The sequence below is a fragment of the Delphinapterus leucas genome, chromosome 2, assembly GCF_059928025.1.
Source record: "Delphinapterus leucas isolate spDelLeu-1000000601 "Yukka" chromosome 2, BTC_Dleu_Yukka2, whole genome shotgun sequence".
Classification (NCBI taxonomy): Eukaryota; Metazoa; Chordata; class Mammalia; order Artiodactyla; family Monodontidae; genus Delphinapterus; species Delphinapterus leucas.
In genome coordinates this window covers 128,059,563-128,086,806 of record NC_143130.1, presented here as the reverse complement: position 1 = coordinate 128,086,806, position 27,244 = coordinate 128,059,563, and the positions used below count along the sequence as shown (strand labels likewise).

The window sequence follows — 27,244 nt, the reverse complement described above, 5'->3', positions numbered from 1 at the left end:
CACGTGGTTGGTAGTTGCTGACTGTCGGAAGCTCCACTGGGGTTGTCTACCAGAGAGTCCACTCATGGCCTCCAGTGTCTTTGAATTCTCAGTTTGGTGATCTGCTATCCAGAGGGAGCGTCATAAGAGTGAGAGTTCCAAGAGGTAAGAAGTTTCCATATCAGTTAAGTGATTCACTGGAAACAGTACGTCATCTCTCTGTCCTATTCTATCAGTCTAAGATGTAACAAGGTCCAACCAGATTCCAGGGTGTAGAGACATAGTCTCTACCTCTTGATGGGAGAGCGGCATGTTCACATGGCTTTAAAGAAGAACATGTGAGATAAGAGATGTGGCCAACTCTAGAAAATGCATTCTGCTACAGCGACATTATTAATGTCTTTTATAGACACGAGCAAAAGAAGAGAGGGGATGTAAAGCAACAGTTGAGTAGTTCTTCCTATTGCAGACATTTACAACAGGAGTGGGCATTTCCTTTCCTTAAACATACACTTTTTCACACTCACAAAATGTTTATTTCTTACCCTATAGTTTTTCTATTTTGGTAATTCTCAACTTTAAGTGTATTTCTTGGCATTAAGCACACTATCTAGAGCCTTACAATACTATTTATATCTTTACCATGTGATTTTAAAGATTTTGCTTGAACATATCCATTCCTGAGTCTTCACCTCCAACAGTTAAAGATGTGCTTCAATCAAGTATATTGAATGATCAGAACACAGGATGCAATCATAAACCATTTAAAATTTTTCTCTTAAATTTTGTAAACCCTTCTTTTGGACTAGCTCATTAACCCTGAAAGAAAATTTAGACAGTCCCGTATTCTTACATCTAAGAAAATTAAAAGTCCTCAAATCATCTTAGTCCCCCATACAGTCAGTATCACGTAAGAATTTACAACATCTAGCCCAGTATGAAAAGCACTATTCCAAACTTCATTCACAATTCATACTTCTCTCCTTCCATTTGGGCCTGTGGAAGCCAACATTTGGAAAACAGTCACAGAGATCTTCTTTATTTCCTCTCCTAGACTCCCTTTCCCTCTTTCCTCTGTTTGCTAACCTGAGTTTCTAACCCCTCCAGCATGAGTCAAAGCTAGAGAAGCAGGAAAAATCTTACTTGATTGGTACTGTTTGAACTGCCTTCAAAGTTTTAAAAGCTGATTCTTTCACAGAGAAACTTTGTGGGTTATGGATAAGGTTGTCTTTGTCAAGGATGTTTTATCTGTAGCATCCTTGATGCATGTAAATGTGACTTCTCTGTTTGGTCATTTACAATACTCCCCTCAGGCCATGGCCAGTCACAGAAATTTTCTAGATTCTTTCTGCTTAAGTCTCCTCAAGCTTCCACGTAGCCCCCTTGTTCAGGACTTGAGAAGATCCAAGTTCAGCTTCAACGTGGCCTACACATAGGATCATGTTAAAATAAGGCCAATGGCCCACTCTCACTGTTACTACAGATACTTCCCAATGGCAGTCCTCTACTCTATAACCATGGGTTACAGGAGCCAGCCTCTTGTCATTTAGATTCTTATGACCATAGTCCACTGTCTCCCAAACTCCAAGTTCCTGTGATTTCATATGAAATTAAAAAAAAAAAAAGTTGAGAATAATATCCCAACCTTTCCAAAATAATCCCATGTCCAGTGCACAGCCTCTCAATCTAAATTATAAATAGGTGGTTAACTATGGTTCACAAAACTCTTAGTTATCTCATTTATAGTACTGCTTAGAATCTAGCACTTTGCTTTGTTTGGAAAGTGAAAAGGGTTGCCATCTACTGTTTTATGGCAAAGGAAGTCTCAGGCTTAGTTCTTAGCCTTTCTTCCTAACTCTAAATTTAGGCAGAAAAGTCCCAAGTTAATATTCTATACATGGAATGGAAGTGAGACCAAGAAAGAAAGTTAACATATAAATGAAATGTCTCAAAGCCTGTCCTCTGAGCCTATAAAAGCAGCAGTTGATGTCTACTGTGGTAAATCTGACTGTCTTTAATTCTAGGAAGCAGATGATTTAAATAGCAAATACATATATTGCAGTTGCAGGAAACAGAGTACATATTGTCATTACAGTTTGCATATCAACTCCTTAAGAGTTTGGTTAGCAAGGATCTATTCCATGTAGAATGCTCATTTCTGGTAAATTTGTAACATTCAATTTTTTGTTGTATTTTAATCTAGGAGCCATATCCTGGACTGTGGGCACCTCCCACATTATTGTCCACCTGATTGGCTAGGCTTTGTACTTGATATGCACTAAATGTGATTCTGTGTACAAAAAAAAAAAATTGAGTAGATCTGCTTTGTAAATATTAATGTTCATATACCTGTGAGCAGAAATATCTTCTACAATGGAATTTTATAATTTTTAGATAATATTAAGTAAATTTTAAAAATATAATTTTTAAGTATTTGGTAGCATCAAATACTTAATAAAGCCCAAATTCATTTTACTTCTTACACCCCAAAATAAACTTGTAAACTTGACTAAATTTCACTTATTTATGCATCTTTTGAATAGATAATTTGAGGTTTTATCCCTTGTTCTCATATTATCACAGCTGACAGCTCCCAGCTACAACTCAGAGTAGAATGTTGAGTAAAACTGGAAACTATCCATTTGTTCTCCCTGCATTTTGCCCTTTCCTGTAATACATTTTGATAACAGTAGGTTAGTACAATAAGATATACCAATTTCTCATTGACTAAATAATCAGTGACTCATTAGTTCTAGAAATTTTAAAATTATTGAATAAACAAATTGACATACGATTGCCTATAAAGACATCTCCTATCAGTCTTATCAGTCTTGACTGACAGAAAGAGCTTTTCTTTATTTGAGCTGATAAAATATTGTTTTCTTTCATGTTTTTGCTTATAGTAAATCTGATCAAAATAGTTTTTGTCCTCTAATCCACTCCTTTTTCTGTAGCTGATATTCTAACAATCTGTTCTGCTAACCCCAGGTAGCTGTGTTTTCTGAGTGTCTGGAAACTTTATGCTGCTACTTCTCTGACTGCTTATCTTCAGGGATTATATACCAATTTTATGTTTATCCTCAGCCTAACATTAGTTAATTATCTAGCTCTCCTTCACACTCTATAAATAAAAACAAAATAAATTATAAAATACTATAAATAAAGGAATTGCAAGAGTTACTATCATGAGTAATTTGGGCCTCTGTTTCTTTCTAGATTGTATGCAAAATTTTAAACTTTGTTAGTGAGAATTGTCTCCTGGGAACACAAGTGGTATATTGTGTTGGGGGAGTAGGGGTTGTGGGGAAGACCTGACTGTGACACCAGAAACCCCTAGTCTGAGTTCCCATCCCTGACTATATACCTCCAGGCAAGATGCATAGTATTTTCAGTTTCAACCTCTCCAAGGGAGGTATAATGGGGCTGTTATGAAGACTAAAATTTCTGATACTGAATGCTATGTAGCTTTTTGTAGGTCCTCAGAAATTAGACATTTTATTCTCTTATATAACCCTTCCAATACTGGTCACGTGTGTGTGTGTGTGTGTGTGTGTGTGTAAATGGGAAAGGATAGTGCTGAACTCCTTTTATTATTGGTTTCAGAGCTCACTGACCTGTGGCTTGTTTTTAGGATTATCCAGACAGGTAAGTAGTATATATTCAAAGGCACCTGAACCTCTCCTGAAATTGAGGTTTAAAAGACACTGTCACAACACTACTGTGAAAATGGTCTGTGAACTCAGTAAAGCTCTAGTTAAATTTCATTTTTTAAGCTTGTTTTTCTGTTACAACACTTAAAGGCTTTATAAAGTGTTGCTTTTTCCTATTTATACACATTTAAAGCTTGTAAAGCTGACTGTAGCTGGGCAATAATAAATAAGGTGCCTAAAAAAGACTCTGGAAATGCTAAAGTTGACACTTTACAATATGTAGAAAAAAGTGAGGTGAAAATTGTGAAGCAATTTGGAGACAGAGTGAATATATTCATACATTTAAGCATCAAAGCCACATTGGAGAGATTTTCACAAAGAACTCTAAGGAAACAGAAAGGGTGACTTACAGGTATCATTTAATTAAAAGCTTCTCCTCTGAAGTCATACTGATTTATCATTTCTCAGCCCTGGCACATATATTGAAAAAGACCAATAGCTTAGTGCCTTCCTGCTGGAGCTCCTCACTGGTGCTGACATATTCTTATGCATAAGAAACAGTGAAGGATTATTTAAATCTGGGGTTCGTTTCCTAACACATGAGTCAACCATGGAAAAGTTGCATAAATATGTCATACTAAGAAATACTTTTTCTCATTAATCATATTTTCCCAACAGGCATGAATTGTGACAACATACTGTTGTGATTACGTTCACAATTGTCAGAAAAGATCTATTTTTATAGTACCTAAGGCTTTCAATTCAATTCAAAACCACCAGAATAAACACTGCCTAATAAAACAAACAAAAATTCTACTAATTATTTTCCAAAGTATAATATAAAATTAATTGGAATTTTTTCACATGGAATCTCATTTATTCTTATGGATGTTAACAAGGAAAAAATATATAATTATAACACCTGGCCCAAATGATACTCTCAAAATCTTTGTTACCAACACACTTTTTAATTATGAGTATGTGAATATACAACTGCACGTATAAAAGAGAGGTTTGTTAATGACACAGAATTTATATTTTAGTCTCCTATCACCACAAGAGTCCTGTGTTTACTCAGCTACATCTATAGTTAAGAATCCTTGGAGCTCCTACCAAATAGTTTTGGACTTCTATGGACCACTGACCTCTGATAAAATTTCTGCAATGGAGATAAACTTACAAACTTATTTACAGATGCTTACTTAGTACTTATTATATGCATTCCCCCTTTGTTGTGTAGAATACAAAGAAATATAAGAAACTATTCCTTTCAGAAACTAAAAAATCAGCTGAAAATCTAATATACATATTTAAAATACCAAATATCCAGAAAAGACAGCACACAACTAAATGCCTTAAAAGAAACCTGAATTGCAAAGTTATTAAGACTTCAGTGAAGTAGAAGAAAATGGTAAAAAGTTTCCTTAAAGACATGGTTAGTTTTTATGCCAAACCACTGATTTCTTGTGATTAATGACCCCCTAATTTCAGTACCTTCGTAATAGGAAAGAACAAGTCTGACTCCATATTGGATCTGTTTCTTTGACTTTAATATTTATATACTACTGCCTTTGCTGCAAGTTAATCACTAAAGGGTTCTTTCCTGTAGCTTAAAATATACATAATGGCCCATCTCCAGGTACCCTGCCTCCCATGCCTGAGTATTAAGCTAAAATACCTTTGTTTAGCTCACAGGAAACATCCTGACCAGGCCCACCTGTGAACGGCTATAGGAAAGAAGAATTTAACACATTCCCTCTGGAGTCTGGACAGAACTAGGAAATATTTACAGCAACTTATCTCCTTTTTAAAACTTTATCTCCTCACACTCCGCCCCCCAACCTTAAAAGAAACTAGCATCCAAACCTGGGAAAGATGGTTCTTTAGGACATTAGTCCACCATCTTCCTGGTCTGATGACTTTCTGAATAAAGTCACTATTCCCTGCCCTAACACCTCATCTCCTGATTGACTGGCCTGTCCTGCAGCAAGCAGTACTTATGGTAACAGCTTGGCTAATCCCATTCCTTCAGATATCAAGCCCTAATTCTATAAATAATAGGATGTTAAAATATGACACCTTCTGTTTAAAGTTAGGAAGTATTGATACTTCCATATTTCAAACATCATCTATGTGGAACTATGCAAAGATTTTAAAATATCTAGCAATCCTTGGTTCAATAACCACCCCCAAAATATAAAAGAAATTGAGTGGTATTAACCAAAAACAGGGAAATAATTTGTTTGGAAAAAGACTGTGAGGTTCTGTTGCATATTCTCCTCCCAATCACACCCTTACCCCCACAGGAAAGAGAAGAAGGACTTCATGGAGACCAGAGAACATGGCCCATGACCCCAGCAGTATGTGGGTTACTAAAGACAGAGCAAGAACCAAATTTAAAATTGTGTCTGACTTGCTTTTTTGACAATGAAGGAGAGTGAAATGGCAATGCTGAGAACAGCCTGTCCTAGCACAGTTTGTTAGAGACCACAAAGGAAGAAAGAACTGGTCTGGAGAGACTGTAATGGGATTTTTCTTCCCCAAGACAGGTATCTGGAAGAGCCATGAGACCCTAACAAAATATGTATGTGTGGAAAGGACAGTTAAAAAAACCCAAAAAGTTAGCAAAGCTGTAAGCAAAGGAGACATTATCTGAATTAACGGAACCAAAGGTAACAAATCCTGTGAAAAGGGGTCTTCCAGAAACCCAAAGAGCCCTCTACAAGAGAAAGGATCAGCTCTCAAGACCTTTCTCACACCCAGAGGCTCCCTTACTTTATATGCCAGGCACAGAGAGAACTGACACCTGAAAAAGACAGTGCCCGTCAAGCAACATCTTGCCTCACCGCTCCTCTCCCCCAGCTCCAAATATAAAGGGATCAGAACACACAGTCAGATTGCTGGTGTGGAGGAACAGAAGAAAAAAGTGAGAAAAATAGATGAGAAACCAGTTTTCCCTTTACCACTCTGTAGACTTTCAGGTTTAAAGGAAATCTGAGGTAGGGGAGAGATTCAAGCTTTGATGAAATTTAGAATTTTGACTGTTGCTCTGAGCCACTCATTTTATATTAGTGAAATGTAACGGTTATCATGTCTGGAAATTACTAGAGTGTTTAGTATTTAAGACTAATAGAAAGGGTGGTGGTTATCTGTAACAGATTTCCCTAAGGATAGTGAAGAAAGTAACCTATGCAGGGAGACAAGAGGTGTGAAAGTCAAATTGTCTTCTGTTTACACACAGTAGAGTTCCATTTATTTCAATGGAAATGAGTATTGCATATATTTTCACCTAAGTAAGGATTCTAAGTTGAGACTCTGGCAAAGACCTGGGAGCACTATATCATTTGATATCTCCCCAAAATCCTGAATGTCTTTCACATCTGGTTATTTATCTGTAACTGAATTTAAAAACAAACAAAATAAAGATAATGTTAATGCAGATTTTTTCCACATCAACTCCTCTCTAATTCATGAGCACCAATATGCTATTTTCTGGGCTTTCTCTTATCCCTGCTATCTTTCTATTACATGTAAATTAGACAGATTTTTCCAGAAGTTCAGTTTTGCATTATCTCAGCCTTAATACTTTCTCTGAAAGTATATTTAAAGGCCAAAACCATATTTTTTACATAATAATATTGTCATAGAAAATGTCATAGAAATTATAAACACAAAACACATATTATAAATGTTTCCTAGTCAATATTTCTTTCCAAATGTTTAGTAATATTAAAAGTTGTGCTGTTCACCAATTTTGACAGTAATCTATGTCCATAACTCATCTCAGAGCTTTTGATCTAAAATAAAAATACCTGTAATTTAACTCAGTTGCAGCCAAATTACTTAGGCAATTGACAAAGAGGTAAACTTAACTTTAAATAAACAAGGTGCAATTCCAATGTGGTTGGGCTCCCAAGAACTTCCTCAAGGTTTCCCCTGCCCCCCGTTGTCACCTTTACTTCACTCACAATATGTTATCACATCCCTTCAATAGAGATTCAACTCAACAATATACTTGTAGGTAATGTAGATGTTACTAAAAATTTCCTTTGAAAACTAGAAGAAACTTTATATTGCATATCATATTGCAAAATTCCCTTGTAATTCTCGTTAGGCACCTCAATTCTTCCTCCCAAGCCCCACTCTGAGTAAAAGCCTATTTTGCTACTCTTGGGAAATATTTATCTCTGGCCTTCACTTTTCTTCACCCACCAATAAAAGTCCTTTTATTAGCAGACCGTGACTTCTCAGAGAACAGTTTATATATTCTAACTCAATGTATTAGTTACTACAAATTACCCCCAACACTAGTGGCCTCAAACAATACTTACTATCACACAATTTCTGTAGGTCAGGAGTCAGGTGCAGCTTATCTGGGTCCTTTACTTCAAGGTCTTTCACAGGCTGCAATCAAGATTTCAGTCGAGACTGAAGTCATCTCAAGACTCAGCCAGGGAAGGGTTTATTTCCATATTCAGTTACATGGTTGCTGGTAGGATTTAGCCCCTCACAGTTGTTGTCTGGAGGCCACCCCAGTTCCTTGCCACGTTGGCCTCTCCATTGTGCAGCTCAAACGTGGCAGCTTGCTTCATCAGAGCAAGAAGGAAGAGATAGAGAGAGCGGAGGCAAGAGAGAAGTCACAGTCTTTTTGAAACCTAATTTTGAAAGTGGCATTCCAAATCGCTCTTGGACTATTCTATTTGTTAAAAGAGATACACTAGGTTAAGCCCACACTGAAATGGAGCAATATGTGTGTGTGTGTGTGTGTGTGTGTATGTGTGTGAGTGTATATATATGTACATATATATATATACAGAGAGAGAGAGAGGAGTGGGGAGAGGGAGGGGAGAGAAAGTGTGGGGGAGGGGGAAGACACACTTCAATATCAAGAATCAGGAATCATTGCAGACCATCTCAAAAGGCAGCCTACTACATGCAACAGTGCCTTTAGGGAAATCTCACCCTCCACTTCGATTGACTTATCGATATATTGACTCAATAGTAACAGGTCCCTTCCAAAGAAGGAATTCTATTACTAAGAGAAAGATATTTATTCATAATACCACCAACACAAAAACACACACACTCACTCACACACACACACACACACAGGCACTTCTGTTCACATGCACATACCACCTAAAAATATACCAAAGAATATATATACAGGACATGAAAATAATCATCTTATATGGAAAATGATTCTTCCCTTTAGAGTAGGATTCAAACAGGATCACTTTAAATAGAAAACACTCCTGTATATATTATTACCAAAATATGCAACTTATAAACACAACTTCAGATATATTTCAATTATATAAGAAAAAATATTCTAATTTTTAAATGATTTCTATGTCAAGTTATATCAATCATTATGTTTTTATATAACATGTAAACTCAGAGTTTTCATGAAGTCAAAATATAAAATGACTAGATGAGACCTTCCTGAAATGAAAGCTATAAAGATGATTTTAAAATATCTTTGCATATGAAAAGTTTTAGTTAACATTCCTTACCAAGAACGACATCAGGATGTTAACTCTGACAAGTAGAAATAATGGGCTGTCTATTCATCAGCCTGTGGCTGATTCTGGCTTCTTAGAAAAAAGCAGAATGACTTGTTAACCTTAGAATGTTCCATTCCTTTACATTCCCATATTTGTATCATGTAAGCAAAGATGGAAAGGCCAGGCTGTGAAGTAGAAGAGAAATAAACTGAAAATATAAGTGGAAGCATGAATGATTTTAACAGCTACTTTATAACCAGAGACTACCTATATTCATCTACGGTTTGTCACACTGAACACCGGGAATGGTGTGGGAAAAGTACAGAAATTTTACTGTTACACTTGCTTCTATCAAGTTTAGATGTCTCTGGTTATCTAGGATTATGGAGATGAAATCGAGAAAAGGAAATAAGATATCCAGGGAATATGGCATTGTGAATGCAAAATGATTAGAAGCAGCAAAAGATAACCATTAAGGAAATATCACCAATGCCAAAATGCTGAAACTAGGAATCATTTCAATATTATGCTACAAAACTTTAGGATATCTTGTTATACAATATACAAAAAATAAGAATACCAACAAGAACACAATTAAATGATGTCAAAATTGAAACAGGACGTGGTAAAATGATATAAAATTACTTTTTCCCAAAAGCAGAGCATTATGGTAGAATATTAGTAAGAGTGACCTTTTTCTAAAAAGAAAATAACAACGAAAACAAATAGGAAAATTGGGACTTTACTTTCCTTCACCTACCTTCACCCACTTAGAAAAATTAAGTTGTTTGGTTAGTATAATCCCTCTCTTTAGAGAGCAATTTAACTAACAATATTCTAATTGAGAGAATTGGGAAAAAATGGCTTTTCTTTTTTTTTTTTGCAGTACGTGGGAGGCTTTTCTTATATGGAGTCCCTTTTCCTATACATATGGAAAGCATTCTTGGGGCCCAAAGTATAGAAGCTGGCCATGCCTTGACATACTCATTTATTCAGGCACTCATTTATTCATTTATGTCTGGGCTCACCACCGTATGAAGCAACACAGCAAAATTTGAAGGCCTTCACTCAATAGCAAGGAATATTTGCTCAGTTGGGCAAAATTGGCCCTGAATTTCTATGCTTTCAAGAATCATACAAACATGACAGAGACAAAACGTTGCCTGGAACTTTCCATAGCCCCACCCACCTGTCCAAACCATGTAGCTTATTGAATATCATCCTTCAACTTACATAATTTCAATAAAAGCTCTAACTAGAGGATTCAAGATATATCTAGGTAAACAGAGAGGGAAGCCAAGCAAATTTGCAATATTTTTATTTTTCCAATATAAAGGTTGGACAGAAATTACTCCACTGATAGCAACGTAGAATTATGGAAATATTCTGTAACTAACCAAAAGTAGGCACATTGCATACGAAGTGCAAATAAAGAAAAAAACAGCAGATGATGAACCCTTAGAACGGGAAGACAGACAGAAGGGCTACGTAATTGAATGAGTGCTATCAGAACCAATAAAGGATAAGTTCAACAATGTAGAAAACCAAATCAGAGATGTGAAGAAGACAACCGATAAAATCACTTATAATGCAAAGTAAAGGATAACAACAGATGAAAGTGGAGCTACGGAGGTATTAGAAAGGCCTGGAAGACTGACACAAAGATAAAGGTCAAACTAGTTTGGATGACTGGAAAAAATAATAAATAAGACAGAATCAATAAAAAATAGCATTTATATTTTATTAAAAAGACAAAGTACCAAAAAATTTAAAAATTTTTAATAATGTTATTATTTTTTAAATATCTGAAACAAAGAAAAAATTGAACATGCAAATCCAAGGGGCTTCCATGTAACCAGAAAGTGTTACCAGAATTTAATTTAATTAAAATTTTAATAAACAACAGAGTAGAACCTAGTGACATTTTTGTGTCTACCTAAAGATAGACACAAAAATCTCATATCAAAACAGGCAGGAAAAAAGCAGTCCACTTACAAATAATTTAATCTAAAAAAATCCAACTCATCTTAAACTTCTCTTGTACGTTATTAGATGTCATGTGTTACTGTCCATGTTTGAAATCAACAGAAAGGAATCCTCAAATTTCATATGCTCAAAAATATACCAAATCTATCTGAAGATACTATTCAACTAAACTTATTTTGATTAATGCAAGTGAAGATTTTGTCAATGGAGAAGGAAGTCTTGCTATAAAAGTCTTTGCAAAGAATACTGATTCAAGTAAAACATAATTAAATATAAATAACTGTCACTCTTTCTAAGCTCTGTAATATGTAGGTTAATTTAAGCTTTCCTGGCACTTCTGTTATTCTTTTTTCATAATCTATTATTTATAGACCACACAGAGCAGGTCCTGTGATGGGCCCCTCTTAGTGAAAGTTGAGACGTGTATATATGTGGTGTAAGAAGAGTAAATGTTCAATATTCAACATTAATAATTTTTCCTTATCAACCTTATGATGTTTCTTTAACATGCTGTGGGACAGCAGTGGGGCCATTTTTTATTTTAATAGGAGACTGATTATTTACTGTGACTATTTCTATTCTAGAATTATTCAAATGGTAGAGGACTTCATTCTAGGTGACGCTACACATGGAAATAATCATCTTTGTAGGTGTAGACATAAAAGTGATGCTAGGAAAATATATATTTCCTTTAAAGAATGCTTACCAAAGTATAAATCACTAATTACTGCCTGTTACTGTGGTGCATGTCTGTGTATATGTGCATTTTCTGAACAGCATAAACTAACAACTCTTGGATGTTTTCCCTTCTTCAGCTCAGTAATTATATTCGTACTTAATTCTGAGCTTGTTACATATAATATTTTGCCAAATACGATGATTTAGAGTCATTCTGACACAGGCTTAGCATCATAAATATTGACTGTGTAAGAAAATTGACTATATTTGCCTAAAATATTAGGATTTTGATCCAAATACATGAGAGTTTGAAACTGAAAATATGCAAAAATCTCATTCAGTCCAGTATCTTCACAAACAGTTGATGGATGTGACTTGTCATCACTGCCAATGCACTAAGTTTAGGCTTTGATTTCAAGAGTTATTCTCTACTGTGTATCAGTGTTTAGTCACTGCTGTGGGCAATCAAATTATAATAATCAACCTATAAACCAAAACCAGAATGATAATAATCCTGTACTGTCTAATCTTCTGTCTCTCTGGTATTTGTTTTCTGGAAACAAAGAAACAAACAAAAACAGACCACATAATGAATCACCAACAATACAAAATTCTCTAAAAGCTTTCTTCATATTCCTGTACCCATCTATTTCTCCCCCAAGAATCCTGTGATTATACAGACTAAAGTGACCTCAAAGATCACTGAACAGATTTAAATCCTTCTGCTCTGCATACTTTGTACTTTATTATAAAATCACCACCTTCTGACATGATTACTGTTTTCAGCAACCTCCAGTTAAATTTTACTGTTAAAGAGGTGAAATAATGAGTGCCTCTAGCTGTATGTGGTAAGTGTCCACACTCACACCTGTAAAATGAAGACTGGCATTCTCTGAAATTTTAAATAATTGTATAGCTTCCTTTTTTGCTTGGCTTTCTATTTTCTGTCCTTCATGCATTTCTTTTTTCATCCCTCCTCTCTCCCTTCCCTTCCTCCCTTCCTTCCTTCCTTCCCTGCTTCCTTTCTCCCTCTCAGTCTAAAACTATTACATGGTCTGAACAGGTTAGGAGTCTATGGGGGAGGATGAGGCAGTAGCACAACTCTAACTGTTAAAACCCAAATGGAGTAAAAGGCATTTGGGAGGAAGTGCATCAGAGGCTGTGTATGTGTTATCAGAGCCTAAGAGGTGTAAAAGGGCATACGACAGGAGCCCAGTGTGGTGTCTCAGAGCCTGAACAGTATGAGCAATGGTCTGAGAAGGAGAAGAAAAGTGGTGAAAAGACATCCTGGCTGGTGGCTGGAGCCCAAGTAGGATGAGGAGGTCCCTGTGCAGAGGGGATGGCTACTGTGACAGTGGGAAACTGGTTACATGAAGGGAGCACCAATCCAATTGTAAATATACTGTGGGTGAACGGAGCTAGGCTTCTTACTATTTGAGGAGAGGACTACGGATATAGAAAAGGAGAAAACGAAAACGCACTTTGTATAGCTGAAATAGAATAGGAATTTGAGGTATCAGTTTGAATAGGAGGTATTAGTATGAATTTGTGGTTTTTTAATATAGAAAGCGATCTACTGGAATTAAAGGTATTAGTGAAATCATATGGTTTTCAATCTATAAAGATACAGAATTAAGTATGAGTGTAAAAGGAAGGGTGTGTGTGTATATGTGCACGCGCATGTGTGTTGTAGCTCTATCGACTTGCATGGCCTGAGAAAAACAACACCCCAATGGCAATGACCACACCAAGATCACAGATCTTGGTTTCTAAATAGTATTCTCTACTAAAAGGAACCAGAACTCCTTGTAGAAAGAGCTTGAGTCCAGGCCTGGGGCTAGGAAAGAATAAGATGATCCTGGAACATCTTGTGCCAGAAAGCAAGGAAGTGCTTAATGATGGGGGCATATCAAAACAAACATAGAAACAAAACAAAGCAAAATTAACTCAAGAGCCATCTTGAAGGTGTTCACACTGACTGGATCTGGACATGTGAGCAACAAAGTAAATAACAGCAAATAACATATAACTCATTAAGCAAAACAAAATCCATTAGTCCATACTGAGATAATTTTTTTAAAAAGAAAACTTCTTCTTACAGAGGAATGCAAATTAATAAATGTAGAAGGAACAGTAGTTTAGAAAATAACCATTTGACAATTATCAAAGCAAAAAGTAATTAAGCCAAGAAACATCAATGTATGCTAAAAGTAGTAAGTGAAATTTGGAGGGGGAAATAGAATATTTATATACTTTCAAACTACCTCCCCACGAAATACTTATTAATATAAAGGAGAAAAGAGTAACTTTACAGTGGAAAAACTGGAAAACCACCACTTTAATCAAATGACCAAAATTATCAGCATCAGCAATGTGGCAGGTCAAAATCATGTGCCACCTGATAGGATGCTATGAGCATAACACAGCATCATTTCTGTGATACCGCTGCCAAAGATGCATAAGCTGAACGCAATTATGAGAAAGCATCAGAAAAACCCAAGCTGAGGGTTGTATTGTGATTATACAGGAAATTCCCCTTTTTGCAGGTAATACGGACCCAAGTATTTAAGGATGGTGGATCATCGTGCTGGCAATTTACTCCCAAACAGTTCAGGAGAAAAAGTTCTTTGTAATAGTCTTCCAAATTGTTTTGTAAATTTGAAATTATTTCAAACTAAAAAAGAAGAAAAATAGTATAACATGCATTCTTCTCCCTATATTTTTTTTTCCTTTTTGCAGACCTCAGAGTATGCTCTCCTAATCCTGGATATCACAGTAAGGAGGCTATGTGTGGTGATTTTTGCCAACAGAACATCAAGGCAGGAAAGATAGGTTCTAGTGGAGCTTTTTATCTACATTACTTTTTAGAACAATTGAATAATATAGATGAAAAACCAACTACCAGTCCTAAGGTATCTGAACTAGTTTTCCTGTTGTTCACTTGTGAAATTATTGATAGGTAGAGAGAATTCCTAATTTTAAACCAGTGGTGCCTCAAAATTATATGCTAGCACAAGGTTCAGAGGCTACTTTTTTTTCTTAAACCAATAAAGGATAATGAAGAGAGAATATCACATTAGCTCAGAATAGATTCACTGTTTCCAGTTCTAAGCATAATTCATTGAAAGGTTTTTAATTTAATTGACAGTATATATACGTAATTCAGAGGAGATGGTGACCATAGCATAACAGAATTAGAGATGAAAAACCTCAACATGTTGCCAACCAGAGAGGACATCATTTATCTCCTTGCATTTGGGTGTTTTGCTAAGTTGGATGTGAAAACCTCTTACAAAAATAATTCATAAGGGCTTCCCTGGTGGCGCAGTGGTTGAGAGTACGCCTGCCGATTCAGGGGACACGGGTTCGTGCCCCGGCCCGGGAAGATCCCACATGCCGCGGAGCGGCTGGGCCCGTGAGCCATGGCCGCTGGGCCTGCGCGTTCGGAGCCTGTGCTCCGCAACGGGAGAGGCCACAACGGTGAGAGGCCCGCATACCGCGAAAAAAAAAAAAATAACAATAATTCATAAGCAGAAGATATATGTTTTTAAATTATTCAAGCAGAAATAGATTTTCAGGGAGGAATGTCATAAAGATTTCATACTGATAACCTCTAAATTCTAGAAGCTATAACAGGTCTCATTAAACGTTTAACTCTTTAGCTTCCTCCCTGCATCAGGTTTAGCCAAAATTGCAAAGCAGAAACATTTTAGACTCTTTCGTTTCTCTATTCAGTGTCCTCCTGACTTATGTCTTTATATCCTAAAATCTTAGAAGTCAGGCCCAGTCCCAAATCCATTCTATCACTAAAGTAGGTTTCTAATTAACTCCTTAATATAAAGGAATTAGAAGTTAAAGAGTATTACCCTTCCAGTAATATTTGTATTTTGGCAGACAGATGTATGACAGTTCCCTGAGGAAGGTGTGAATCTTCAGCAAATACAATATCAGGCACCTGAACTGAGCATTCTCCATCCCCATCAATTATTTCTTGTGGCTGCATAGCTGAAAGTTAACGTAAATATGAAAATATTTCCTAATGCACAACACACACAACAAACACTTGATAAGTATTTACTATCAATATTGAAAATTGTCCATATTTTTAATCACAATCTGGACAATTATTTTAACTATTCCAGTCTTCATAACTGTATAGTTATTCCAATAACTTTTATCAATATCTTTGTGCCTCAATAATTTATCAGTAGAAGCAAGAAATTGCTAAATAGGACAATGTTTTAGTAGTTTTAATTGATGTCCTAGTTAGGACATCGACAATCTATTGAGATAAACAACAAGGTCCTACTGTATAGCACAGAGACCTATATTCAATATCCTATGATAACCACAATGGAGAAGAATATAAAAAAAGAATGTATATATATATATAACTGAATCACTTTGCTGTACAGCAGAAATTAACAAAACACTGTAAATCAACTATACTTCAATTTTAAAAATCTGTTAAATTGTTTGGTTAGTATTTTGTCATCAATGTAACATTAACTATAATTATACCTGATTTAAACTGAATACTGTCAATATATTCAAAAAGAATGAATTAATTTGAAGAAATTTGTGGCACAAGTTCTTAGTGTGCTGGCTTTCTGTTCTCTCTAGCAACCTTCCAAGTAGATCTGGCCAGTGGAACCAGCTCCGCCAATGAGAAACAGCAGAAATTAATAAGTGGAACTTCCAAAGAAAGCTTTTTAAAAAAGAGACAGCCTTGGCAGGCTACCAGCACTCTTTCTTTCTCTTTCTCTTTCCTTTTCCCTTTTTCTCTCTCCCTCTCTCTCTCTATTTCTCTGGCATGTAGACATGATGCCTACAGGTTTAGCAGTCATCTTGCACCAGTGCTGACAAGCATCATGGTAAGAGCCACATGCTAAAGATGGGGAAACAGAAAAGTGGAATGTGTCTGGGTCCCCTGATGACATTTTTGGGCAGAGTTTGCCTTCACCAGGTCTTCATATTGTTATCAGATTAAAACGTCTTTTACTCATTTAAACCATAGTTCCTTGGGTTTTATGTTATTTACTTCTAAATGTAATCCTAACTGATGAAATATAAAATAAGCTGTTTTATTACACAATCTAATATGAAATACTTAATCCTCAGCAGTAGCAAACAACTATAACAGAAATTCAACCTTAGCACAACCAAAATCTCAATGGAGATCTCCACACCTACCAGATAACCAAGAAAACTTAGTTCAAGTTTCTCTATCTCCTCATAGTTGTTGGTTCCTTAGATTTTTATTTTTTAATTAAAGATATGTAGGTATTCTAGTGAGGATTTATATTACATAGCATAAAACATTCTGCCATTGCTTTGCTACCCTCCTCCTCTGCTCACTTTCTATTCTTTGGATTCTCCTCTGGAGCTTCAAATTCACTTTCAATTGACCAGAGTGGTTTCTTTCCTCCTTTATAAAACTATCTTGAGCCAATAAACAGGCCCTAGGCACTCAGTTTCTATAACAAGGACTAAACTATTTTCCAAACATAAATGCCTTTCTGCCTCAGAGAATTTTTATATAAATGAAATGCATCCTTTCTACATGTTTATGCATCAGCAATGAGCTATTGTAATGCTCTTATTGTGTTAGCATCCAGTATCGCCTCACATAGAAGGGGTTAGAATACATTGTTGTTTCTTTCATTTCAGGAGGTTTTTCTGTCATACCCTTCTGTTCAATTTCCTGCATCTTTTCCTGAAAAGAACAGAAGCAAAGAGAAAGATATGCACATCACTTCCAAACCACATTGTCTTTTGCAAGGAGCAAAATGGCTATCCACTCTTAGCAAAAAAATGTAGGCATTTCCTTTACCCATGCGAACACTAAATGATAATTAAAACCAATTTAATTAGGTACAGGTGGATAAAAACATCAATAGAAAAATTATTTCTTCTTTCCAAAATTAAATAGTCTGCCATAAACTTGTGGCATGATCACTCAACTCCCCAACTTCCTTAAGTGATTCAAACTGTGAAAAGTGTATCTGACCATGGCTTTTACTAAGATATTTCAATTACATTAAATGATCGTTATTTTTTCTATGTCCATCTATGCATTAAATCAATTAATCAGTGTCTACATACAGTGTCCATATATCAGAGGGAGGTATTTGTATCTTCAGTTATATATAGAAAATGGCTAAACTATGAAATTCCCAGATTCCTGCACCTGTACTCTTTGCCCTAGATTTGCAGTGCCTTAACCTTTGAATTTCACAGACACGTAAACATTTCAAAAAGGTTTTGGAGAATGGAGTAATTTTTTAAATTTACTTTGGAAATCTAAAAATAAAAATCTGTTCTTTAAATTGAGTATTTTTATTTTATTAAAGATCTACTATGCAATCCTTATTTTTATCAATTTGCAGCCAATTGATAAAAATTTTGTGAACAGACATTGGCCTTGTCTTAGTATTGGGCGTTTGGAATGGTAGGTTCATAAACAAGATCATACAATGGTCATGCATCCAGGATGTATATTTAGATTAAAAATACATAACAGGGTTGTTTTCCCACAGGGTTTAATTTGAGGTTCTCAGGTTTACCAGTAACCTATTTTTCTGTTCCTACTACTTGATCACTGCCTGCATTTACCCCTTCTGGTAGCAATTGGGAGTTTCAGGTCTCGCTTTATTATTCCAAAGTTATCTTTTCCAAAGATAAAATAGTATTAACTAGTATTAATTACTCATCAGGCACATAAAGGACATCTTCAATTTTATTTTCAGAGTATTTTCAGCTAGATATTTCAAATTTTCCAGATTTTATATAAAAATGTAAAGAAGGTAAAAAACAAACTCAACTGTCTAATATGTACCTATAGTATTATAAAATGTCTTTGTAAAGAGGGTTGTAACTCACAGACTTTGGAATCACACAGATCTGATTTATATTCTCATTGTATTATTTTTGTGTATGAGTTTATGAGTTTTCTTATGATCACATTCTGAGAAAAACATGCCTTTTGAGGAGAATATTTCATAAATAGTTCTCAATAAATTGCTTTGAATAGGTTATAACCTCAAGCAATTGATCAAGTAACAAAAAATGAGGAATTTGAGTTTGGGGGAGGGGCCATAATGGTTATAGAAATGTGGACCCGGATTAGGGAAAGTTGCATAAGGTAAAACCTCAAGTAGACTCACAGTTTGCATGGCACTTTCAAATAAGTTATTCTAACTTATCTACTCTACAGTATAGTAGTGTTTCTCAAATGTAACACTCCAAACAATGTCAGTCCAGAAACTGCTTGGTATTGGTCCATGACAAGACAAGCATAGATAATGAGAGTAATATTTAGAAACACTACGGTAATCTCTCATCCCCATGGCATAAAATTGTTGTGCTTACTTCATCACTGATCAGGTAACAAATAATTTGTGGTCAGGCACCAGTCTTTGGATCACACTGTGAATAGCACAGATATGTCATATGTAAACCCATCTTCTATCTCTATTATAAAACCTTCTGTGAGTTCAATTTGCTCCCTAGGTTTTTTTTGTTTTGTTTTGTTTTGTTTTGTTTTTTAAAGTAGATATGCATAGGCAACCTGAAGAAATCTTAGGTCCATACCCAGGTTAGCTGCGAGCAAAACTTTTACCTGAATACAAAGACATAAATAGCTAAGGATGAGAAGACAAGATAGGCCTTGATTACACATGGATTAGTATCAATTACATGTGCTTCATAAAAGCATTGGGTGAAAACATGTGTGAGGAGCCTATATGCAGCCTGGCAAATGTAGGAATTCAATATATGTTGCACACATTAATTCAAAAATAAGAAACTCAGTATTAACAAAAAAATCAAATAAGGAAAATCATTCCCATTGAAATTAACTCTAAAATGTTTATTGAATAACAAAGCCATTGTCTTATAGGTCAGTCTATATATTGACTCTTGTTTTCATCTAAAGAAAATGAGACAGGTGGTAATTCTGACAGCCTCTAGTGTACAGCTCTTCAGTTGAGTTATCCTCTATTACACTTCCTCCTAGTGATCTAAGTGATCTACCTGAGGTAGTGACATGGAATGTGTTACAGAGAGTGACAAACAGAAAAACATCCTTGAAACTGGTGGGTAATCTTGGCACATTCCTATTTAATACTTACTTAACTGGAAAAAATCTAGGCAATTAAATCATGTTTTATGCTTTGCCTTTTTTTTTTAAAGATCTCCACCATTCATTCTGGGGCATAGCTGGGTTGCCCAGCTATGTATGAAAACAACTCAGGGAAACTGAAGAGATAATTAGATTTTTTAATGTGGATAATAATAGTATACAAAACCTGTAAGATACAATGGTTATCAATCTTCATGGATAAAGTGATCTGCAGTTAGGAGTGAGGAAAGGTATTTGGCAGTCCTCTGCAGTTTTTGTGGATATAAAAGAACACATTTTTTCCACCTAAATTCTAAATATGCAACTCTTATGGTCCCACAAGTAACTGGAAACCGACAGACATCTCCCTGCACTCTTTAAGAATAAAAGCTATTGTAGACAGAATAATGAACTCCTCCTCCAGCCAAAGGTGTTCATGTCCTAATCCCCAGAACTGTGAATATGTTCCCCTGCATGGCAAAAAAAGACTTTACATATGTGATTAAGTTAAGGCTCCTGAAATGAGATTATCCTGGATCACAAGGATGGTCCAAAGTAATCACAAGGGTCCTGATAAGAGGGAGACAGAAGCACCAGAGAGCAAATGTGAAGAAGGAACAGAGGTTGGAGAGATGGGCTGTGAGCCGGAGGAAGGGGCCATGAGACAAGGATTGCAAGAGGCCTCTAGAAGGTGGAAAAAGTAAAGACATGGATTCTCTCCAAGAGCTTCCAAAAGAAACATAGCTCTGCTTACACCTTTATATTAGCCTATAAGGTCATTTTGGACTTCTGATCTCCCAAAATGAAAGATAATGAATTTGTATTGTTTTAAGCCACAACGTTTTTGGTAATCTGTTACAGCAGCAATAGGAAACTAATATATTAGTAAGAAGATAAATCATCACATGAAATGACTACTATTTTCCAAAGAAAGAAAAATCTTTGTTTTTTTTAAGTCATTAGCACCTACAATAAAATTTATTTCTGGGTTGAATAAATGATTTTGATAAACTCTTTTTTTATCAAAGTCATTTCAACTATCTTCAAGACCTTTATTTGTGTTTACTATTATATGTATCACAATTTCCACACATGACCACACAAAGGAATCCATTCAGAAATTAACCCAGGTAAGAGGTAAAACCCTAAAACCATAGCATAGTACATCAGTACACAGCTGGTACTCAGTAAATGTTTGAAAATGTTGTCATTTTTATTATAATATTGCTAGCTTAAATTTTGGCATGTTTTATTTTCTCAAAGACCATATTCTTTATCAAGAACTCATGCTTAATGTTCAAAAGAAATATTAGATATTTTAAAAATTATATGCTTGCCTGCTGTATCATTTCTTTTTTTTTTTTTCGGTACACGGGCCTCTCACTGTTGTGGCCTCTCCCGTTGCGGAGCACAGGCTCCGGAAGTGCAGGCTCAGTGGCCATGGCTCACGGGCCTAGCCGCTCTGCGGCATGTGGGATCTTCCCGGACCGGGGCACGAACCCGTGTCCCCTGCATCAGCAGGCGGACTCTCAACCACTGCGCCACCAGGGAAGCCTGTATCATTTCTTAAGAGGGCATCAATGAAGCAGAAAAACAGAAACCAAATTACATCTAACAGTATAATGTTGTAATAACTATTTAAACATGATTTCCTTTTGAAAAAACACTTTTATCAAAAGCTAGTCAGGGGACTTCCCTGGTGGTGCAGTGGTTAAGAATCCACCTGCCAACGCAGGGGACACGGGTTCGAGCCCTGGTCCGGGAAGATCGCACATGCCACGGAGCAACTGAGCCTGTGCTCTAGAGCCTGTGAGCCACAACTACTGAGCCCACGTGCTGCAACTACTGAAGGCCACACGCCTAGATCCCACGCTCTGCAACAAGGGAAGCCACCGCAATGAGAAGCCCATGCACCGTAACGAAGAGTAGCCCCGCTCGCAGCAACTAGAGAAAGCCCACACCCATCAACAAAGACCTAATGCAGCCAAATAAATAAATAAATCTTTAAAAAAAAAACACAAAAAAACAGCTAGTCGGGGGTACATTTTTCACAAGCATCTTCTGGTCATCTGTAGGTTTAAGTATGGTAAACTAAATTCTATTCACCAATATTCAGTGCCCCTCCCTGAAAGAGGATTCGGCTTGTTGCCACTTAAAGTAGGTGCTTCAGCTAACAAAGTGTGAACACAAGTGAGGCGGTAACTTCCCAGAAGAATCGTTAAGAACCAGTGCAGGCCTTCACAGAAAAATAGGTATGAATTCACTTAACTTTCTCTTCTGCTCCCCACTTTCCTCCACCTCTTTATTGTCTTTTCTCTGAAAGTCACACTCTTACAATGATAATAATAGCTATAAAAAAAAAAAGAAAGAAAAAAGAACCAGTGCATGTATCACCATGCTCATCCTCCTCTTTCTCAACGACTGGCAATGCCCAGGCAGTGGCTGTTCAGACAGCCTGTGTCTCTGAGCAAAGCCCCCAGCTGATTCACATAAAATGCAGCATGACCAAGGAGCAAGTCTCTGAGATTTGGGAGGCGTTCATGGTAAACTACTGAGATTTGGAGAATCTAGGATATTCTAGCCCAGCAGTTCTCAAAGTAAGGTCTGAGGACCTCTCAGAGGTCCCCAACACCCTTTTGGGCATTTCACAAAATTCTTCCTTTTCAACTACAGACCGGTGTAAGTTTGGATTTTCTTCATGTTCATCAACCAAAACAAAATACTGCAGAAGGTTGAAAGCAGAAGCAGGGGTGAGAATTCTAGTTTCTAGTAAGCCAGACTTTAAAGTAATTTCCAAAAATATAAAAGAATGTCACTCTTCTTCATATTTTTTTGTTTTGGAAAATATAATAATCTTCCTTAAGATTGTCTGTTTATGTTAACATGTAATAAATTTCTTACTGTTATTTTAAAATAAATTTTATCTTTTTTAATTTCTCAGTTTTAATTTCTAATATGGTTGATATCAATAGATAAAACCCACACAAGCAAAAGTTCTTTGAGGCCATTAATGACTTTTAAGAATGTAAAAGTGTCCTGAAACTAAAAAGTCTGAGAGCCTCTGACTTGCTTTTCCTGATACAGAAGTCTTTTGTGCTATCTTCTTTTCTCATTGCAGTTTTCCCAGAAAAATCAGAATAGGCGTTAAAAACAAACCTGCTTATTCTCTTACATGTGAGACAGAAAGTTCTCCTTTCTTGAACTTTTGCTATGCAAGGCATATTTGGTCTTAGGTCTTAGGTCTTTTTCTTTTTTCCCTCTTGGTTTTTATTTCTTTTTTCCTACATTTGTTTTTTCTTTTTTATTCTTTTCTTATTTTTATTTTACCTTAACACTAAACTCGCTAAGTTGAAAAAGAATTGGGGTAGATAAAATTCAAGGCTGAAATGAACCCTCTGGGATTTTTCTGTTAAACATAAACAATGAGAACACATTTAACTGGAAGGCTTTGCCTAACAAATGAATAATAATAACTCACCTATATTTCAGCCTTGCTGAATGCAGATTTCTGAACCTCCACCCAAGTGGGGTGGGAGTGGAGAGTTTGCATTTCCAAGTTGTTCCCAGGTGATGTTGATGCTGCTGGTATAGGCACCACATGTTGAGAACCGAATCCTGGGATATCATCAGCTGATGTGAATAAAGGACAGAAAGCTCCAGGTTAGTACCAATTCTAGGTCATTACCAATTCCAGGCCCTTTCCCTCCAACCTATTTTAAGGATATTATTGTCTTCCTCTCCCTGTCGTTGTCAACTCCACACAAGCTGGCACCTCCTAGCCAACCATCACTGAGACACAGGAATCACAGGTTTTCTTTATTCCAAGACTTGACAATTTTTCTATATTTTTTATCTTTTTATGAGGCCAGCTAGTTTTCATAGCTCCTTTAATGCTTCATCTTCAGCAAAATCATCCACAACTCAGCCTCTTCATACTCACATCTACACCTGGATCCTGTCTTCACCCCAAATTCTTATTGTAAATAAATAATGCAGAAACACTATACTCTCATCAGAAACTTCTACATTTCTTTTTTATGCAAACACCTGTTATAGCTATTCTTCAAGCAAATGTGTTTTTAAAAAAGTGATCCTTCGTACCACTATTCTAATAATACTAAAAACAATACTACCGCCATTTATTAAGTACTTGCTATGAGTTAGTTATTAAAGAAAAGCTTGAACCAGACAAGATGGGCATAGAGAAGTTTATTTTATTTTGATACTATGGCTGGCAAAAGAGGAGAGAGCACAGACCAAGTCTGGAAACTCAGTTCTGCTGAAACAAAAGGCAGGAGAGATTTTACAAGCTGAGATAGAGGATAGTTGGAGGATCTGTATTTGCTAACAGGTTTTACCCAAAAGAAAAGTAAATTTTCTCCAGGCAAGAGAAAGTTTTACAACTAGGAGCAAGATGCCCACTGAGGCTCCCACTTTCCCACAGAGACTGGGAGACAGAGGTGCTTCTTCCTTGATTAAATTTCAAAGGGATGGCTCCAGGGTCCAGAGACTTTTAAAAATATTTAAATCTCAAAGGGGCAGAGAAAAAGTTACAATACCTAGTTCTCTAAAGTAAATGCTATAGGAAAAGGGAGGTCAGGGGCCCTGAGTCAGGAAAAGGCCCATATATAGTTTAGACAAGCTAAGGGGAAGGTTAAGGCTATCTTGGTCATAGGCAGTGGGTTAAAGAATTCAATAATAGTGATAACAATAATAGCTAGCATTATTGAGATATAATTAAATGCCAGGAATTGTACTAAACATGTTATATGTGTTGTCTCATCTAATCTGATCAACACTGTGAATATTTATTGTCCCCAATGATGAAACTGAGGTTAAGGGTACTAAGCAATTTTCCAATATCTCATACTTTAAATGGGAGAGCCAGGATTTTGTTACTGTTTGCTCTGACTCCGAAGGCTGTGCCACATACTTCCCCTATTATCAGCAATACTTCCTGAAACCGTGCCCCACAGAGTTAACAGAAGCTGATAACATAAATTCTTGAGCTCATCTTACAGAACAACAGGTAAGGGAACAGCTTGTTAAAACCCCTTTACTTAGAAACTGCCTTCACTAAGTTCGCTTTCATTTTCTCTTTCCTTTTCTTCCCCCCCCACTTTTTTTTTTTTTTTTTGCGGTACGCGGGCCTCTCACCGTTGTGGCCTCTCCCGTTGCGGAGCACAGGCTCCGCATGCGCAGGCCCAACGGCCATGGCTCACAGGCCTAGCTGCTCCGCGGCATGTGGGATCTTCCCGACCGGGGGCACGAACCCATGTCGCCTGCATTGACAGACGGACTCTCAACCACTGCGCCACCAGGGAAGCTCTCCCCCCTTCTTTTTAATTGCATACCTTTCCAGCTTCTGGCAGCCCCGCTGTTTTACAGGAACTTGGAGTCAGCTTATCCTGAGAACCAGCTAGGGCTGGTTGCAACCACTGCGCTTAAAACGGGCCTGGTGACGTCAGACGCCGGAAAACTCCACCCCCCAATCACGCTCAGCGCCTCTATTTTGAATATGCAGAAGCTCCCAAAGAGATGCGCCTGCTCAGAACACGGATTGCCTCACCTTCCCTGCCTCCCATTACCTTTCTGTACTCCTAAGACCTCCCTGCTTATCCCATAAATATCCCAACATCCTCGCCTTTGGGGAGGCAGTTCTGAGACTTGTTCTCCGGTTTCCTTGCGAATCAGCTGTTTGTCGGCTATAAACCTTAGCAACTCAGAGTTCGGGTTGCTGTCCGTTGGACAAAGGGACCTGGTTTGGTAACATTTTTGAGTCTAAGTTGCTGTTGAATATATTCCTTGAGAAACTACATCTTTTGAATGAAATAATTTAGGGCAGTTGGTGAAGAAAAAAATAATAATGTGCCGAATTAGAAAATACATTTTGTTTAAGAAAAACATTAATGAGCCTTTATTACTGGAAAATTATACCTGCTAAAAGAAAATTCCTTCAATACTGTCTTCCCATGAAAATGTTTGAGAAGTTCTCATCAGATATTATTGCATGGTAGCAGTAAAAATATTTAAATAGGGGTGAAATGCATAAAACGAATCAGCATGCAAGAGTAGGAAATCCAGTTCATTTTCTGGCGAATAAAAAGAAAATTTAATCTATGTAAATAAATAAATAATTTACATAATATAAATAAAAGATATTTCCTGGTATTTTTTTACTGGTATTGTATGAGACTTCTTACCCAATCCTATGTATTGTATCTTTTTCCCCTTATATAGACAACATCAAATTTATGCTAAAATTTAATCCATAGATATGACTATACATATCTACACATTATGATCATACAATTATTCTGGTTTCAGACTAACAAAGTTAGGATGTTTGTGTTTTCTATAATTATCTCTGTATAAATTTCCTTTTCTCACAAAAAAATTAAATGTAAAATGCTTTTTTAAATGTCACCTTTCTTGGTGCTGCCATTATTTTTATTATTATTTATTGTTAGTAACATGTTTGTCTTTCCTGAGGAAATTACATTGCAAAATGCCAGCACACAGTGCACCACGGATCTTCAGCGCAATGAATGAAGTACTAGAAAGCTACAGGCACATACAAATGGCACATCTACAAGATAAGGTTCTATATAGAAAACTACATACTTGGATTATGTTTTTGATGTAAATCTTTAAGAAAAATTGTTACGACTAAAAATCTATTAATGGGACTTGTTTAAAATTGGTACATTCAGAATTTCACTTAAATGTTAATGCATAAAACCTTCTTCCATTATTGTGATTCCACAGATTCTCTTAGTCATTTCCGATATTTAACTGAGTCATGCTTGGCCAAAACCTGATATTTCTTTACAGGTAGTAAAGACTTCTATGTTTTTGTTTGTTTGTTTGTTTCCCCTACCTATCCAACCTTGGAGCCATTCTGAGATGAGTGGCAGTCCTTAGAACATTAAAAAGAGAGGGAGGGGGCTTCCCTAGTGGCACAGTGGTTGGGAGTCCGCCTGCCGATGCAGGGGACACGGGTTCGTGTCCCGGTCCGCAAAGATCCCACATGCCGCGGAGCGGCTGGGCCCGTGAGCCATGGCCGCTGAGCCTGCGCGTCCAGAGCCTGTGCTCCGCAACGGGAGAGGCCACAACAGTGAGAGGCCCGCGTACAGAAAAAAAAAAAAAAAAAAAAGAAGAGAGGGAGGGAATTTCTCAGCTAAGGCTAAATGAGAATTTCCTAAGTAGGAAAATAATATCTTTTTAACCAGGAAAGAAACAAACTGTCCCAGACACAATAAGTAAGCAGTATTTTAGAGCACTCAGTCCTCTGACTGCCTGGACTACCTTGTTAACCAGTT

General features: G+C 36.6%; 1 long non-coding RNA gene across 1 annotated transcript in view; it reads right to left on the bottom strand.

Annotated features, from left to right (window-relative positions):
* The window catches only part of LOC111173195 (uncharacterized), a 34,342-nt gene extending 8,786 nt beyond the window's left edge, over window positions 1-25,556 (bottom strand). The window contains exons 1-2 of the long non-coding RNA XR_002644130.2: window positions 25,277-25,556; window positions 23,401-23,552 (exon numbers count right to left, since the gene is read on the bottom strand). This is a non-coding gene — a long non-coding RNA (uncharacterized LOC111173195). The remainder of the gene's footprint in view (window positions 1-23,400; window positions 23,553-25,276) is intronic.
* Window positions 25,557-27,244: the final 1,688 nt, after the last annotated feature.